At 44.7% G+C, this 18,392-nt stretch overlaps 1 protein-coding gene across 4 annotated transcripts in view; it reads left to right on the plus strand.

Annotated features, from left to right (window-relative positions):
• Positions 1-18,392, plus strand: part of MGAT5 (alpha-1,6-mannosylglycoprotein 6-beta-N-acetylglucosaminyltransferase) — a 341,618-nt gene that overhangs the window by 14,677 nt on the left and 308,549 nt on the right. The window contains exon 2 of one of the 4 annotated variants that reach the window (XM_045825932.1): positions 10,657-10,714. The exons of the other annotated variants lie outside the window; for them this stretch is intronic. The gene's annotated coding sequence lies outside the window, so the exon portion shown is untranslated. The remainder of the gene's footprint in view (positions 1-10,656; positions 10,715-18,392) is intronic. 4 annotated transcript variants of the gene reach the window in all.

The following is an 18,392-nucleotide window of genomic DNA, read 5'->3' on the forward strand; positions in this document are numbered from 1 at the left end:
GAGCATGAGCAGTGCAATACGGATTTTGACTAGTAGGGGCATTTTAGAAATTTGTGGAGTGGTTTTGGTTTGTCAGTGATGGAAGGGTGCTACTAGCATCTGTCGAGCGGGGACCAGCAATGCTAACCACCTGTGATGGCTAGAACAGTCTTATATCCCAAGACGTATCCTTGTGTTCCACTGGGAAGATGATCCTGGATGAAAAAACAAAACCGGTTTATTACTTAACTCACACACAAACAAAGTCTGTTTTGCATGTTTTAAGTAAGCATTGAGTTTCTCAGTCGAAAAAAGACGGTGCTTTGTTTTGTTGGGCAATGTGCCACGGATGATTGCTGTTCTGAAAAATCCCGCCACCCACAGTGTCACCACGTCACCTGGACGGTCCTCACTGACGCCTGGCCCACTGTGGGATTTCACAGGGAAGTACGAGCAACCAGTGACCCCATCATACCTTCCAGATTAGTCTTGCCCAGCAAATTGAATTGGATATTTAAATGCATGTTAGGTTTGTTATAAATTATTTATTTTCCTTTTATTCTCATTTATGTTAACTCTCCAGACAACAAAATATATATGTTTGAAACTGTGTTTAGGAAGTTTTTCTAAGAATGTGATTTCAGATAGTAAAAGAATATTAAAGTTTGCTTATAAGCTTGGGGCTTTGGGGCTGAGAGAGTTTAGAACATGGTGCTAGGGGAAGTGACTTGTAATTTCCCCCTAGCCCAGTGATTCAGCTGATTTAAACACTATTTAAGAAATAAAAAACCGTGGCTCATGCATTGGGTGCAGCTGACTGAGAAAAAAGGAACAGGGATTTTGGCCCCATGCTGCAGACCCTTCCCCCTCCCACGCATGTGATTCATGGCCAGGGTCCAGACTGTGGGTCTCTTCATCTTTTGGAAAAGCCACAGGAGTAGGGGATAACGTTGGATTATCCTGTGTGTTTCGTCCACACCACTTTGCAGGGCTTCCAGGGGATCAGTGAGTTTGCATGAGAAAATACCACACCTTGATTTTCACTAACTCCTAACAAAAGTTGAGCAATTCCTTAACCTGTAAATGTTGACGACAAATCACAGTAATGTTGGTGTTGTTGCCTGTGACTCTGTCACCAATAGAAATTTGATATTTTCATATCATATCATAGATGGCTAACAGATATCTTGAAATAATAATCGTTATGACTTTGAAATTATGGTGGTTATTATACCTGCTGCAAGGTAGTGTTTTTAATGCATTGATAAATAAGCATATGTTATCACAATTTAAAAAATATTTGGATAACCATATTTAACTGTAATTCTGTGTGTTTCATTTTATGCGTATAAAAGGTCCTGAGAAGGAGTCCCTAGGCCTCACCAGTGTGTGATACAGCAGTAATAGAGTAGGTTTTCAGAGTGTCCTTCGCACTACACACCCCACTGCCACCCTGTGTCTTCTGTTTCTCTGGAGTCGACCCCCTCCTGACTTGGTTTCCCCAAGATAAGGGTATGGAGGGGATGTGGGCTTATCTCTGATTGTCTTGCTTCTTTCTTAGACCTGGTCAAAGAATTGAGCTTGATTTACCTTTGGTTCATTCTTTCGTTCTACATGAAGTACATGAGGAGACAAGTTTGTCAGGACATTCTTCCTGAAAGACTGTGTCAGTCAGTGCAAGGTACATAAGGTAATGTATTTAAACCCAAAATGTAGTGATTATCTGACTCCCAAACAGAAGTGTGATTTCTTTTTTCATATTTTCAAGTGGAGAAAAACCACAGACATCCTGCAGGAAAATTCCCAGTATGCAGACCAACTTCTCTTTTCCTCTTTGTATGTTTCAGAGTTACATACAAGAACTTGAAAGGACCCCATTGCCCAAGAAATATGTTGCACAAGTGGCTGCTGGGGTGTTACCCTGCTACTGTATGGCTTGTGGGGGGAGGGACGTTGCTCAGACATCAGGGTGTGAGGTGCAGGCAGACAGCTCCCTGGGTGTGTCCTTCACCCTAGTGTTTACCTTGCCCCTGGGTGAGTCCAGCTAGAGGATGCTGTGCTGCAGCTGTGACTGGATTTTTGGGAACGGTGTTAGCCTTTTTCTATGTCAGGAAACTTCTGTTGGTCGGAAATGAGTTTGTCACGGAATAGCCCACTGCTCTCTGTTCCTTGCAGTCTTCCATGCACGGAGTCGCTGCTGTGCTGGCGTGTGTGTTTTCTCTCTCTGCGTCTGTGTTGAGAGCAGGAAAATGCTGACCCTTCCCTTCCTAATTCTGCACTAGTTGAGCATAGAGAGGGATCTTTACTCATTCAACTCTGATACCTTGGACAACTGTATTCAATAATAATGAGAATAATTTTTTTCACTCTTTGGTTCAAAAGGTATGCTGAAGATTGGAATTGAATAATTTCAAATTTTTAACCTCCATTTTCCTATGGGTCTATTGACTGAATTTCCTAATGAGTAAAAGCCACTCCCTTAAGGTTGTAGGAGCAGCCCCACTACATGATATTGTTACTGCTTTTTTCAGATTAAAGAGAACATACGTTTGTTTGACAAGTGTGTCAGTGAAGTGACAGCATCTCTTTCTTTCTTTTGTAAAAGAAAGCAGCAAAATTCTGTTGCTTCCTGAGCTGCTGATTGCTATTACAGATACATGTGCAAGACTGAGGATACCATTTGGCTTAATTTTTAAAAGTCAGGTACCTCAGTCCTTTTTACTGTGTTATCACTGGATTCATAGGGGCAATTTTTTTGGCTTGAGAAAGTAAGAAATTTACAAATTCATTGGCTGAGGGGTGATTATTTCACATAGCTTGAAGGATCTCCTACTCCTTTCCCCTATTTCAAGTTGCATTTCCTTGGTCTACTTTTCATAAAGGTTTATTTCAGGTGAATTTTGATCTTAATCCCACCTTTGTAGAGAGAATAAATAAGTCCAGAAAATTGAGAGTATAGGTGTTTAAATATCCATGTGTGATTCCTCTCTTGGTTGGATGGTGGTCAGAATTACCTGTGCAGCTTCTGGACACAGTAGACCCCATTGCAACATTATAGAGTCTGTGGATGGTTTATGATATAGACCATCTCACAATGAGAGTTGATACTGGTCCTGTCTTCAAACCTGCAATCAGTGGTGAGGACTGCACATATAGACTCACGCGTTTTCCTGGAAAGTGGACCTCTCGAGCATGTAGCTAATGTTCAGGGGAGTGCTGGGCACTCCTGGGAACCAAGCCCTGAGTACACCGTCTAATTCCATGCTCATGACAACCCTCTAAATTAGGTTCCCTTGTTTTCATTGAACAGGTGTGAAACTGAGTTATGGAGAAGTTAAGTGTCTTGTCTGCAGTGACTCATAATTTTAAGGGGACCTCATAATTTATCATATAAACCTGAAAGCTTTTGAAGGTGACAGGGGGTGGTAATGATAATGCTGGGATAACAGCTATAAATGGGGATATATGGTCCCTCTACTAATAGGGTTCAGATTGGGGGCTTAATTCAAGTGTCTGATTTCAAAGGCTGCCTATTCTCCATTAGAAGCATTAGATCGGGCAGCCTCATTTACAGATAAATGGGTGAGGTAGATACCCAAGAACCTCCTGAAGATGAGTTCTGCAGCAGGTAGAGAGACAAGGAGAAATTCCTCTAAGGCTAAATAAAAGTTTTCTTTGGCAAGAGAAACTTCTACTAGAGATCTTCTTTCACATAAAAATGTGGAAAGGTTTTTTTCTTTGTTTGTTTTTGGGAGGCAGATGGTTTTCTCTTCCTAAAAAATAGTTTTCCTTTTTCCTTTTTTGTTGAAATAATTGAGTCTGCTTTAGCATTTACAAAAAAGATAAAGTGAGACTCATAAAATCTCATATCCAGGGCAAACATCTTCATAGCCAGTGGCTGTGACGATATAGAGTGATATAATGAAATCTTCAATAGTAAAGGGTGTAGAGGGAATTTACTGCCCCTGTTTTTAGCACTCCGTCCATGACTGTTATTATCAAGGCTGATTTTTGTGGCATAATCATTACTCTGAGCTGTTAAGATGAAATCCCAGCCCTGGAATATGTTGCACCCCCAGGACGGGACAGTCCAGCTTGTGATCAGTGTCTGTTCCTCTGTGAGCCGCAGACACACACGAGTGAACACACCCAGCAGAGGTGAGGACAAAAAGATAGATGGAGCTCAAGGTACTTACAGCTGAGATAGTACATCACGTGGCACTCATGCGGGGGCTTATTTGTTCACTGTGTCATGTTCTCTTGCGGCCTTCTAGGCCAGATGAGGTGTGGAAGCAAAGCTTTCCTAACACACCAGTTCTGGCAATACCACTCCTCTAAAAACAGTCCTGCTGGATTGCCATTCATCAAGTCAGCGGTGACAAAGAATGACATACCATTCGTTCAAAGGCCACCAGGGGAAACCTATAGCCAGCAGGTGATGGTTGAGAGTTATGTGGTTGGAAATTTGGGATTTGGCTTTTAACGGAGGGCTGTGGCTTGGCCTTCATTCTACATCCAGATTCCTGAGGAATCTGCCTTCTGAACCTTGGAGCACCTAAAAAAGACTGAATCCCAGAGTAGGCAAATGAGACTTTCTGGTGACCATGAAGAAGCTTCCTGCTCAACAGGAGTGCCCAGTGTGACCTAGAGAGGGACGGCGGGGTGGGGGCAGGTGACGCTCAGGGATTGCATCTGCTCTGTTGGTTTGTTTGAGCTGCTCCCTGAAGAAGACAACAGTTCCTGGTTGTGTTTTTGAAGGGCCAGATTGTCTCCAGGAAATAAGAGAACGACAGGCCATGAGACAGAGAAAAAACGAAAACACAAAGCAGGGTTAGAGGAGAGGCATGAGAAGGAGAAGCGAAGGTGTGAAAGAGGTGGCCAAAGCAGCAAGCAGCAGCTGTTCCTCTGTGGAGAGCAAGAGACCATGGAGTAGGCAGAGGAGCCGTGCTGTCTTAGGTGACAGGAGTCTGCTGGGAATAGGGCAGGAAATGTCAGCTGGGAAGTCAGGAGACCTGGGGGCTGGTGCTTGCCTGCCATTAACCACCTTTGTGAGCCTCTATCTGTGTGCAAAAGTGGGCAGGTTTGGTCGGATATTATCTGTCATGACTTCCAACTCTAAAGGTCCTTGATGCTAAGCCACTGACCCTTTGTGGGGCTCATCAGTGGCCCAGAAACATTTGCTGAGTACTTACATGCCAGGCGTAGGGGCACTAAGGTGAATGCAACACCTGACCCACATCCAGGGCAGGGCCCTTCCATAAACGATCCCATTGCTCCCATACTAAGAATAGCTGACTCTTATAAAGCATTTATTATGTGTCGGGCCGTGTTACAGGTACTTCTTATTGATTTACATCTGTTAGCTCTTTTAATCTTCTCAACCCTCTGAAGTAGTACAACTGTTCTAATTTTAGAGATGAAGGAACTGAGGCACAGAGAAGGGATTTGTCCCTGATTTTGCAGCTAACAACTGATGGAGGCTGGATTTGAACCCAGGGAGCCTGACTCTAGAGCCCACACTGTGCAGCTTCTGGGCCAGGGGTGGCTATCACATGTTCTTGTCTTCACTGGTGGACTGTCAGCTGCCTGAGAACAGCAAACTTGTCTGTTTTCATATTCCTAGTATCTTGATTTTTGTTGGTTCTTGGGACATTTTTGTAGAATGCATGAATAGATGGCTGGGTGGATGGATGAGATATATAGGGTTTTCAGGGACCTTATAGTCTAAAGAGGAAGAGAGATCTGTAAGCACCTAATGTTGGTCAGTGTCAGGCAGGAAGGGTGCTCAACCCAGTGTAGGGTATCAGGGAAGCCTTCCTTGAGAGGGTGATGCCTGAACTGAGCCTTGAAAGATGAGTGGAATTTGGGAGAATTGGTGGGAGGGTGGGGCGGGGAGGGGAGGGAAGGCATGCCAAGCTGAGGGGCACTGTGGGCTGACTTTAGCATTGCCTTGCAGTCAGCTATTTCCAGAGCACAGAGGCTGAGGCAGGGCTGTTGGAGATGGGTCACGACAGGCCTTCCCTGGGAAGGTGGTGGGGAGCTCCTGGAAAGGTTTCAGCAGAGGAGTGACATGGGCACTTTAAATTTCAGATGGGGTGTTCTGGCTACAGTGTGAAGGGCTGAAGGGAAGGAGATGAGATCGGAGCTGGTAGTGGGGGGGGGCGGGTTCCTACAATGGTCTCAGCAAGAGATCATGGGACATTGAACTGAGGATGCATGTTGGGGACCCTTAAGTGGGGCATGTTGGATTCAAGGCATCCTAGGGCTGCTGAAGTGCTACACAGGTGCCCCCACAGGAGTGCAAAGCTGGGCTGAGCCTGGGAGCGTCAGGACCAGGGTCAGTGTGGGTTTGGGCACTGCCTGCCTCAAGCAGCAGTGCAAGCCAGAAGAGCAGGGTGCTCGCACCCCGGTACCTCAGGTGATGATGGGTCACAAGCACTGGAGGAGCAGGTGGCTAGAGGGATGAAATCAGAAAGTGCAGAGCTGTTGTTCAGAATTGGAGGGGGTTGTATGGTTCCATTCATGTGCTTCTGGACAAGTTGCTTCACCTCTGTGATATCTGGTTTCATTTTGAAATTAGGTGATTGTCTGATAAGATTATGGGTAAAATTGAAGGAGGTAATGATGCATGCAGAAGGCCCTAGAATTTGCTAGGACTCAATAAATGCTATTTCTTTTTCCTCCTGGACACTTCCCACCCTACCCACCGCCCCATTTCCTCTTATCTTTACCTCCTGTACCTTCCCCCTCTGGTGGGACAAATGTAAATAGCTGAGACTTCCCGCTGGGCTGGTTTAAGATGTCCATGCTGTTGGCTAGCCTACTCTTTTCCTTGTGCTGTCTCCTTTGTGGGTTCCTTTCCCCAAATTTTCCTGTTTTAAGGAGATTATGTGGCATCCTAAGTTTGTTACAGTGTTTGGTTAATGCTGAAACAACTCATTAATTATGAGCCTTCCCACCCCGTAAAATGCCTTCAAGGAGAACTGATTTCATAGGGATCAGAAAGCAAAATGACGCCATCCTTTTGCCTCCTACGCCGCCATTTCAGGTGTTAAGTCAAAGGAAAGGAGTTCTGAGAACCATTTAATTCAAAATGTTTGTATAGGGTCATTGCAGAAGCCCTCTTACAGTTATGAATGACAGCTGTCACAATACCATCTAACAAAATTGTTTCAAATAAAGTTGAATACAACTAAGTGCTACTAGAGCCATCTTACAGAAAATAAACAAACTTTTTGGCCAACCCAATAATACTCCATGAATGGAAGAAAAATGGAAGAAATGTAAAAGTCATTCTAGCTCTGACCGGGTAGCTGAGTTGGTTAGAGCATTGTCCTAATATGCCAAGGTTGTGGGTTCAGTCCACAGTCAGGGTGTATTCAAGAATCAACCAGTGATGCATAAGTAAGTGGAACATGCATGTTTCTTTATCATTCACTCACTCCCTCTTCCTCCCTATCTCTTTCTCTAAATTAAAAAATTTCAAAAAAGCATCAAGAAAAGTCATTCTGGACTCTTTAGAAAAGTGTGGCTATGAATAAAATAGGCCTTTGAGTAGCTTAGCTCAGTCTGTTGCTAGGTTAAGTGGGTGTGGTCCTTTCCCACCCCAGGAAAATATTTTATTGTTTAGTTAAAAATAACTGTAGGCATACCTCAGAGATTTTTCAGGTTAGGTGCCAGACCACAGCAATAAAGCAAGTACAGGCATACCTCACAGATATTATGGGTTCGGTTCCAAGCACTGTGATAAAGCGAGTATTGCAATAAAGGAAGTCTTGCCTTCTGTTTGTAACAAAGGGAAAATCTGTGGAGCGAAAATAAAGCAAAGCACAATAAAATGAAGTATGCCTGTTCCTTTTAATTTATAACTAAAATTCCAGCCCAGATGTTAATGTCTTTTGAGCTTTCTCCCCCCCACTCCCCACATCAAGCTCTGTTTTGAAGTTCCTAATTGTTTTATTTTTGCATTAGTAAGATGGGGTGATAGTGCAGCATGGATGTGAGCATTAGAACTAATTCAGGAGGAGAGCCTAGCGCTGCACCTGAAGTGTATAGCCACTCAGTACATGGTAAATGCTGTGTTAAATTGAGGTTGGAGAGAGAAGCGTTCAGCTGTGTGCAGGCAGCGTAACACTATATGAAAAGGAACCTATTGATTAAGCACTTAGAAAGTTTCCAAAAACCTCCTTTAAATCCCAAGATATTGGCACTCATGTGATGGATGTCTCGAGGCAGATAAAACAGCTGAGTCTTTTTAGTGGAAGAAACAGGGATCTTTTCACCTCAAGTGGCACTTGAAAAATATTGCTGTAATTAAGATACACAGTGTAGTTAGTTCTCAGAAAATGTAAATTTTTTGAGTTTTGAAGAAGCCTTACAGAGTTACTTTAAAAGACAAAACCAGCCTTTCCTGGAAATTAGCATGGGATGGGTTGAATTTTGTTTTTATATTCTACACCTGGTGATGTTGGGCTGTGCGAGTCCTTGAACTCTGCGCTCTAACTGCACCCTCTCCTCCTCCCTCTAAACCTGGGAGTCTGTCCGCTTGAATGGAAAAAAATTCCATCCTTTATATACAATGAATTCTAACTGAAATTTGGCATTTTCTTCAGTTATGAATGTAGGCAACAAAGCATAGTAATATTAGAAGTATCTCAACTTTGTTGCCAACAAATCATTATCGCATTAAAGGTTTCACAGATGCCTTCAAATATTATTTACATGCATTACTACTGTAAAACAATGGCACACAACAGACCTCCTTTTAGATCTTGTCACTTAGTGTATTAATAAAGAAGCACTTATGTTACCGTATCACAGTTTAACAATATTGTGATAACTAAAGCCAAGTATAATTTGTTTACTTTGAAATGATTTGTATTTTACTTTATGCATTTAAAAACAGTGTTTGTAGGAGATGTGCCCCCGCCCAGGGGTGTCACCTGTTTGCCAGTGGGGTCTGTGGCATGCAAAAGGTTAAGACCCTCCCCTTCACCCTTTGTTTAAATTTTATGCTAAGGGACTAGGACGAATGGAGTGGCTCTCAACCCTGGCTGCCCACTGGAATCACCTGGGGAAGCTTAAAGACCCCCAGCACCCAGGGCATTCCCCAGACCACTCAAATTTGAATTTCTGGCATGGGACCTGGGTGAGTATAGGTGATTTCACTGTGCAGCTGAGGATGAGAACCATTGGTCTACATGTTCAGATAAATCCTTCCCTCTTCCCTTCCTTTCTGATTTTTTAAATAAGAAATTAAGTTTCACGCTTGTGGTAGAAAATTCAAACTATATAGCACAGATCTCTCACCATTCTGAAGATAAGTATTTGGTGATTTTTTTGTGCATAAGGAATCATTATAGACACAGACATCCACACATGTGTCCACAGTGGGATTCTACTCTACATGTGGTACCACACAGACATACTATACAAGTTTTTTCACTTATAGAGCTTTCATAACCAGTTTCTGAGCTAGGTTGGTCCTCAAGGTCAAAATTCTCTTTCATTGGTGTTATTGATTTGCCTGAAACTAGAGAACCTAATCCCTAAGGCCCAGTTCAGGAGTAATTTGGAGACTACGTGTCCTTATTTCCCTTGTCTTATTTTAAGAACTTGTACAATGGAGAGGAAAGAATAGCACCAGAATCAGTCCTGTCTTGGGGGTGGGTCTTTGGGAGAGAATCCGTTTGCTCATTTGTCAGCTGGAGACAAAGAATGCTTCCTTCCTCACAGGGCTGCTGTGAAATGGGTGCAAGGTCTGTGATGGGTAGCTATCATCATTTTCCCCTTTGAAGGTTGTATTCTGCAAAGGGGCTTGGAATGTTCCTTGGGCCCGCTGAGTTCTTTTTCCCATTAGTATGCAGAGAGCAGAAAGCATAGGCTAGGTTAAGAAAAAATTCCTGTGCACCTACTACAAAGTTAGAGGGCCTGAACCCATGCCTCAGAATTGCCATCATTTGGCCAAATTAGGAGTTGGGTTCCAGGCCACACCAGTGATGAATCAGCCTAGTACTGCTCCTCTCAGCCTAGTACTTACACTAGGTTAACAAACTCCCAGAAATGCCCCCATGTTCTTATTGACGCATATCTTTGCATTTCATTGTATTTGCAAAGGCAGTTATGTTTAGAGTGGAGCCAGTACCAGAGCTCCTGGGAGGAAACAGAAATCACCCAAGGTGATTTGAATGAAGACTAATGGAAGGAACAGTTACAGAGGTGCTGGCCAGGCACCGTGGGACACCCAGGGACTAACAACAGAAAATCAATACATCCTTAGAGCTGAGGGGTGAGGGGAGGAAGTAGAGTTGCTGGAGCCCAGTGAGGTATTATAGCACTGGAAAGGGGCTGCTTAGCAGGAACTACAGTCAAGAAGAATGGTGCCCACCTGGCTGGTGTAGCTCAGTGAATTGAGCATGGGCTGCGAACAAAGGGTTGTGGGTTCAATTCCCAGTCAAGGTATGTGTCTGGGTTGTGGGCCAGGTCCCCAGTGGGGGCCACGTGGGAGGCAACCACACATTGATATTTTTCTCTCTCTTTCTCCCTCCTCTCTCTAAAAATAAATAAAAACCTTAAAAAGAAAAAAAAAGAATGATGCCCAAAGATGTGGTATCCTAGGAGAGAGGGAGCTGGTAAGACATACCAGCTTTCTGACCCTGACCTTTCTTCTTTCTCCAGCCCCCTAACCAGGCCTCTGGTTGGCTGAACCAGTGGGAATCCAGGCATTGGAGCCCTGGTGAGTAGTCTACAGGTGTCAGCTGGTCAGGCACAGGCACAGAATAGGACTGAGAATAGTGGGGGTGGGGCAGGCAGAATAACCAGATCACCAGCAGAGAGACTGTTGGATGTCAGAATTGTGTGAAGTGCTTGACAGAGTGCTAAGCACTTAATGATGCACCGTAATTACTGTTTCCTTCCCGTTGCCTCCTAGGGTTGGAATGGCAGCTTGTTCACTCCTGTTATAAGGAAGCAACGGCAAGGCCATTGAGACAGAGAGGGAAGGGGGAAGAGTTTCATCTAAAAAATAGCAAACCCTTGAATCAAGGTCTGTCATACAATAGTTTTCTGAGCTCTGGCTCTCTTGGTGTCTGTGCCGAGAAGCTCTCCATGTACAATGCCCTAGTTCACGGCTGGCACTGGGCGGGCAGTACGCTGAAGACATGGAGATCCAGTTAGGGAGATGTTAATATGGAACCTCCCTCTCTTGCTCCTGATACCGAAGCCTGGAGATTTCTAGTAGTCATCTTGGGTAGCTAGGAGACCACACTGGTGGTGGAGTAGCTCAGAGGCTCCTGTACAGGACAGCCTCTCAGGGCTCAAGGGAACACAGGGCTGCTTCCATAATTTGAGCCTTCCAATATATTTAAAAGGTAAGAAAGTATGTATTATGTTTAGTAATACCATAGGGAATTGCAATGTTTACATGTGAGAACAGAATGTTTTTAACCCAAAGAAACAATATAGCCTATCACTTTTTTTTGTAAGATAATTCTAGGAGGTACAAAAACCTGGAGACATAGCACACTAGAGAAGGTACAATCTGGTAATGGGACCTCAGTTCAGAGTTAGACGATGGATGTCCCCTGTTTCAACCCCATTGTTCTGTCTCTGTGAGGCTCGGGGACTTCACTGGGAGAAAGTAACAGAAGTCTGGATTGGGCTCTTCCGAACTTATGTGCCATTCCTCCATGTTCTGTATGCTTCGAGTCCCGCTGCCTCTATGCCTTTTCAGACCCTGACTGGAAGGGATTCCAGGTTGGAGTATGTCTTCATTTTGCAAAGGTATCAGGCTGACCAAGCATGAGTAAGTGAGTCTTGCAGGACTGTTTTGTTGAACAGAGTGGTCCAGCCTACCACCATGGTGACCGGTCTTCTTTCTGTCTCCACATGTTGACATTTCAGACCAGCAGTTTTCAACCAGTTCACTGCAAGAATTTCTGAAACGTGAAGTACCTTACTGTTGAGTCAGGGGCACTGACCTCTTTTCCCTTAGATTGTCAAATAAAAGAATGACAACAGGAAACACAACAATAACCATCTGGTATGAATGAATCAAAATTATACCTTTTTTTGTCAGATTGGCAAAAAATGTTATTTGCTTTTCGGTGTGCCACAGAATTTTAGTAATTCATTCATTTTTGTGTGCCTTGAGATGAAAAAGATTGAAAATAACTATTTTAGATCACTGGTAGTTCATAGAGACTTCAGTGAAGGAAAAAAAAAGGAAATGTAAACTACATATCTTTATTTATTTTTTAAAATAATGAACTGTCTGTTGAAAGATTTGGGAGCTAGAGACTTGGCTGATGAACACGGTGAAATACGTTTTATCTCCAAATTACATGCAGATATGATTAAGGCTATCTTAGTTTTAAAAGAAAGGTATGATTTGTTGTGTGACTTCAGCTCTATTATCAACAGTGTATTAATAAAAGAAGGCAGCAGTTTGTCAACTTCAGGTGTATGCGAAAGGCCAAAGGAGCTTGCGGAAAAGGCAGGTTGTTCCCTGTCCCGAGGTGTGGAGCCCTGTTGAGCTGACACCCCAGGTGGTTCTGGAAGCAGCTTAGGAAACACTTGCAGGGTGGGGTATTGGTCCTCTTAAGCCGTTTAAAGTTGTTGGTGCTTGATCAGGAGATCTTTGGTGTCTTTAAAAATTGTTTTTTCTTTTATTGATTTTGGAGAGAGGGAAAGGAAGGGGGAAGAGAAGGAGAGAAACAGCGATGTGAGAAACATCCGTTGGTGCCCTCTTGCGCATGCCCAGAGCGGGACCGAAGCCACAGCCCAGGCCTGAGCCCTGACCTGGAATCACATCTGCGGCTTTTCTGTTCGTTCGCAGAATGACACCCAACACACTGAGCCATCCCAGTCAGGGCAGTCCTTCGGTTTTTAAGTCAGAATTGTAAAATTCCTTTGGACCTTCTTACTGTACTTTTTTGTTTTGCTGTGACTCTGTCCTTTAGGCGGCCTGTCACTGGTCAGGCAGCTGCACCAGAAGTCGTTTCCCTGGAGAGGAGTCCACGGCCACATGGTGGAGGATGCTATCTTGTTTTAAAACAAAGAAATAAAACCCTCCAGCAAACTCAGTGGTCTCCCTGAAGAGGTGGAAAAGCAATCCAGTGGCGTGTGTCTGTTTCAAGCCTCTATTATTATTAATCCTGTTACAAATGATGATGCTTTCCATTTACAGGCTTGCTGTCTCTGAGGAGTTTTACATATCTCGTACTAGACCCTGCTGGGTGATTAAGCCATTCCGTCAGCATCTGACAGGCTGCTGGAGGACTGTTTGCGTGTGGCAGGCTCCTGTACTTCTCCCAGAGCTCGCTGTGAGGCCGTTAGCTGTTTCTTCTGGTTCCTTGGGAAGGGGGAACTACTCAGGGCCTAATGCTATGGGGTGGAGGCCCAGAGAGATGGGGTGCTCCTTGCAGTCTTATCCTTTTATCTTTCCTATATTATTAGAAGCTTCTTGGCGCCTTTGAGTGGGGCAAGGGTAGGGCCATAGCTTTTTCCTTTTAAGGTTCATTATTCTCTAGGGAAAAAAAAAAGCAAAATAAAACAAGAGGTAGTTAATTCATACTTTTGTAAGTAAGAGAAAGACAGTTGTTCCCTCACCAGGTTTTAAAGTTTCCATTTACAGTGCAGAACATCTTGGCTGATTATGGCAGTGAGTGTCAGGGGGCAGAATACGGGCAAATGAAAGGCGGGGGAACAGTTAAGGCAAGAGAGAGGTTGAGGTCAGGGGTCAGTTTGCCCACTTCTATAGCCTTTTAAGGCTAAGCCCTTCACACCTCAAATCTATATGGCCTATTCACAGCTGTGGTGAGTGAGGCTGTGACTGACTTACACAAGGAACCGGTGCTTCACTGCCCACCATTCCCCTGTCCTCTCCTCCAGAGGCCCGCCCCGGCCTCTCCGTGCTGCCTGCAGACCTGCAGGACAGAGGACGAGAGCAGGGTTCGCCTGGAGGCCTGGCGGGGCCTGGTGGGGCCTGGAGGGGCCTGGAGCCAACCTGTCGTGGGAGACAGGATGCCCAGCAGCTCCACTGGTTGGCTGGAATGTCCCCACTGCCCACGAAGACCTTAGTCAGCAACTTTGATTCTCAGCTTCTGCAGGACGATTGGTGGGAAGCCTCCATCCCCTCTCCCCATCCTTTTAAGTTAAAGTCAGGTAACACTGACCATACTTCTCAGACTCAACATCTAACCCAAGGAAGTGGTTGAATATCAGGCTTCTCCAAGACCCGTACCATTTTACCAAGTGATAGGTCGGACTTTTCGGGAAAAGTCAGCCCACCTGTCCCGCCACCAGTGTGCTATCACTGTGCCCCTAATGAATGAGGAGGCAATCAAAGTCACTGAGGGGAACCCTTCCCATTATAGCGTGAGCCAGAAGCCTCTCTCTGCCTCTCAGATCAAACCTGACCAGTGTTTGTGAGAGTACTGCTGTGGGGTTTCCTGGCCACTGGTCACCTGTCCTGCTGGACAAGGATGTCCATTCCAAGTGCTAGTTTAAGAACAGTGGCCCTGATTGAAGAGTCCAGGTGCTGATACTTGTCACCACGAGAGCTCTGTGTTTTGGGTTAGTCCCACAGGTAGGACACCCTCTTTTCAGCCCTTCTCCTAGTTCTCCAATGGAACACGCAGGGGGTGAGTTGTGATGCACCACTTTGTTCAGGAGTTTTAGAACTTGGTAAGCAGCCCCTGGGAGAGTCTGCTCTTTCTCTGCTACTCATGCAGTTGTCTTGTTGGGTATCTCTTCTGCCACCACCGTGACTGCTATTTCTTGCCTGGATGAGGCGATGGCTCTCCTTTCATTCTGCTTTCCCTGCCTGCAGGGCACCCCCGGCGAGCTTCTGAAAACACAAACCACATCGTCGTTGATGATGGCCATCAGTCCGCTGCTGCTGACCTCTCCTGCGGAGAGGCAGCATCACCTGTAGTTGAGAGCTTGGTTCTGAAGTGGCTCTGACTGGTTCATTCCTTTACTCGTTGGGTGACTTGGCAACTTAATTAACTTCAGTCCTCATCTGTAAAATGGAGAAAATATGATGACAGAACCTACTTCTATTAAGGATTATATGGTACTATGTGAAGCACTTAGACCAGTGCTGAATAAATGTTTGTCATTATGTTTATTGTCAATATTCTCCCTAAAATTCAGGGCCAGTTGTAAGCCTGTGAGGGGCAGCATGATCCAAGGCTGGGCAACTTCTTTAGCTTTAACTCCCAATTACCCCTGCCTCCTCCTCTGTTTTCTGCTGACACAGGCTTTGTTTGGAATCTCCAAAGCACCAAGCTCTCTCCTGCCCCCGGGCCTTTGCATGAGCCTTTCCTCTGCTGAGAATGCTCTTGTCCTTTCCTCTGTTTGGCCAACTCCTGCTTCTCCTTCATATCTCTGTGTAATTGTCCCTTCCTCAGGGAGGCCTCCCTGGACCCTGAGCTGAAAGGACAGCCTGTCATTCTCCGCTGCAGCACCCACCATTCCTTTCTTTTACAGTGTTTGCCAGCTTGCCATTTATCTTGTCCGTTTTCTGGATTGATATCTTCAAGTACTCCTATGCTTTAAACTCCGTGGAGCCAAGGATGGGGCTGTAGCGTGTAGCACAGGTCTGGCTTCTGGTGGCCAACACCACTCCCTAATTTCAGTGTGTGGTAAGTGAATGTGTTGCCTGCCCTGGGTTTGTGAGTGTCATCCTGGGGCAGATAGTTGACATGTGACTCAGTGCTTATTTGTTTATTGAACAGGTGTCTTGGGCACAGGTCAGCCGGGGGGTGGGGGGGGAAGTACATAGCTTCGTGGTCTTCAGACTGTAGTATGCATCAGCAGCTCTTGGAGGGTTTCTTAAAACTCATTGCTGGGCCCACCACCAGAATTTGTGACTCTGTAGGCCTGAGATGGGCCCCGAAGATTTGCCTCTCTAAGTTCCTGATGATGCTGATGCAGATTTAGGGCCATACTTTGAGAATGACTGATGGAGGTGCAGGCATACCTTATTATGGCACTTTGCTTTATTACATTCCTTTTTTAAAAAAATATATTTTATTGGTTATGCTATTATAGTTGTCCCATTTCCCCCCATTATTCCCCTCTACCACACATGCCCCCCCCACCTTAGTTCATGTCCATGGGTCATACATATAAGTTCTTTGGCTTCTCCATTTCCTACACTGTTCTTACCCTCCCCCTTGTTTCTTTTGTACCTACCATTTATGCTGCTTATTCCCTGTACCTTTCCCCCATTGTTCCCCCTCCCCCTCCTCACTGATAACCCTCCATGTGATCTCCATTTCTGTGATTATCTTCTTGTTCTAGTTGTTTGCTTAATTTGTTTTTGTTTTTGTTCTTTTAGGTTTGGTTGTTGATAGTTGTGAATTTGTTGTCATTTTACTGTTCATATTTTTTATCTTCTTCTTTTTCTTAGATAAGTCCCTTTAACATTTCTTATAATAAGGGTTTGGTGATGATGAATTCTTTTAACTTGACCTTATCTGGGAAGCACTTTATCTCCCCTTCCATTCTAAATGATAACTTTGCTGGATAGAGTAATCTAGGATGTAGGTCCTTGCCTTTCACAACTTATAATTTTGAGTAATGTAATTATGATGTGCCTTGGTGTGTGCTTCCTTGGGTTCAACTTCTTTGGGATTCTCTGAGCTTCCTGGAATTCCTGGAAGTCTATTTCCTTTGCCAGATTGGGGAGGTTTTCCTTCATTATTTTTTCAAATCAGTTTTTGATTTCTTGCTCTTCCTCTTCTCCTTCTGGCACCCCTTTGATTGGGATTTTGGAATGTTTAACGTTGTCTCGGAGGTTCTTAGGCCTCTCCTCGTGTTTTTGAATTCTTCATTCTATTCTGGTTGAATGTTTATTTCTTCCTTCTCCTCCAAACCGTTGATTTGAATCCCAGCTTCCTTCCTGTCACTGTTGGTTCCCTGTACATTTTCCTTTATTTCAATTTTTATAGCCTTCCTTTTCCTCTATTGTGCGACCATACTCAATCATTTCTGTAAGCATCCTGATTACCAGTGTTTTGAACTCTGCATTTGATACATTGGCTATCTCTTGATCACTTAGTTGTATTTTTTCTGGAGCTTTGATCTGTTCTTTATTTGGGCCACTTGTTTTCTTGGTGTGCCTGTTATGTAGTAAGGGGCGGAGCCTTAGGTATTCACCAGGGTGGGCAACACACATCCCTGCTTTGTACCACGCTGTATATGGGGGAGGGGTCCAAGAGGGAAAAGTGCTGCTTGCTGAGCTTTCTGCCAGCTTTCATTCACTTCCCTGATACCCACAAGCAAATTGGGCCCTTCTGATGCTGATTCCTGGGTAAATGGGCTTGTGTTCATTCTAGGACCCTATGGGTCTCTCCAACAAACTCTCCTGTGAGGCTTGGAGTTTCTCCCACTGTTGCAACCCCCACAGGTTTTTATAGCTAGAGGTTTTGAGGCTTTATTTCCCCACACTGGAATCCTGGGTTGCAGGGTCTGACTCACTCCCCAGTTTGCCCTCCCAGTTTATCTGCATGCAAATATGGGCCTACCCAGTCTGCCAGCTGCCACCTTGCTGCGAGTTCTCTCCACCCCAGCCGCCCATCTCCACCCCTCCTACCTGTCCGGACGAATGTTTCTTTAAGTCCTTGATTGTTGGCCTTCCATACAGTTCAATTTTCTGTCAATTCTGGTTGTTTCTTGTTTGTAAATTTGTTGTCCTTCTTTTGGTTGTGCAAGGAGGCACAGTACATCTATCTACCTACACCTTCATCTTGGCCAGAAGTCTCTTGCTTTATTACATTTCACACATGTTGCAATTTTTATAAATGGAAGGCAAGACCCTTCACTAGCATAAAGCTTACAACTTACGTTATTGTGGTAGTGTGGGACCGAACCCGCAGTATCTCCAAGGTCTGCCTATACATAGACAGCTACACAATTTCTGTGACACTGCCCAGAGGCCTGCTGGATCGTGGGTGCCACAGAGGAAACAAAGGCCAGGAGAAGGTGAACAAGGTGGCTTGTTGTGAGCCATCCAGGTGAGTTTGACCTAGTTCCTGCCTCACTTGCTGTGTGCAGTTCTGTGTGAGGTTGATAACAACCTCACAGTGGGAACAGCTCCTCTTCCTACTTTAGTTGCTCAGGTGGTAAAATCTAGGGGCTAGAAAGGTTTGAGGTACTGGATCCCCAAGGAGAAGACTGTTTTAAAGGAGCTTATTGTAATCATGTTGTAAAGGCTCCGTGGAGCATGGCTCCCGGTGGTTTAAGTAAGTTAGATTTAGGATAGTTATTGATGGCAGCTCCTTCTGCTGCATGTTCCTCCAGAAGTGCTGCCTGTAAAGGGCTCTTGAGTTTTTCCTTGCTCACTGAGAGCCACAAGGAAGCTCAGGTTGCTAGTGGACTTAAAACAAGTTACATGATTTCCAAAA

The sequence above is a fragment of the Phyllostomus hastatus genome, unplaced genomic scaffold (genome assembly GCF_019186645.2).
Source record: "Phyllostomus hastatus isolate PE091 unplaced genomic scaffold, TTU_PhHast_1.1 phas_scaffold_60, whole genome shotgun sequence".
NCBI classification, from domain to species: Eukaryota; Metazoa; Chordata; class Mammalia; order Chiroptera; family Phyllostomidae; genus Phyllostomus; species Phyllostomus hastatus.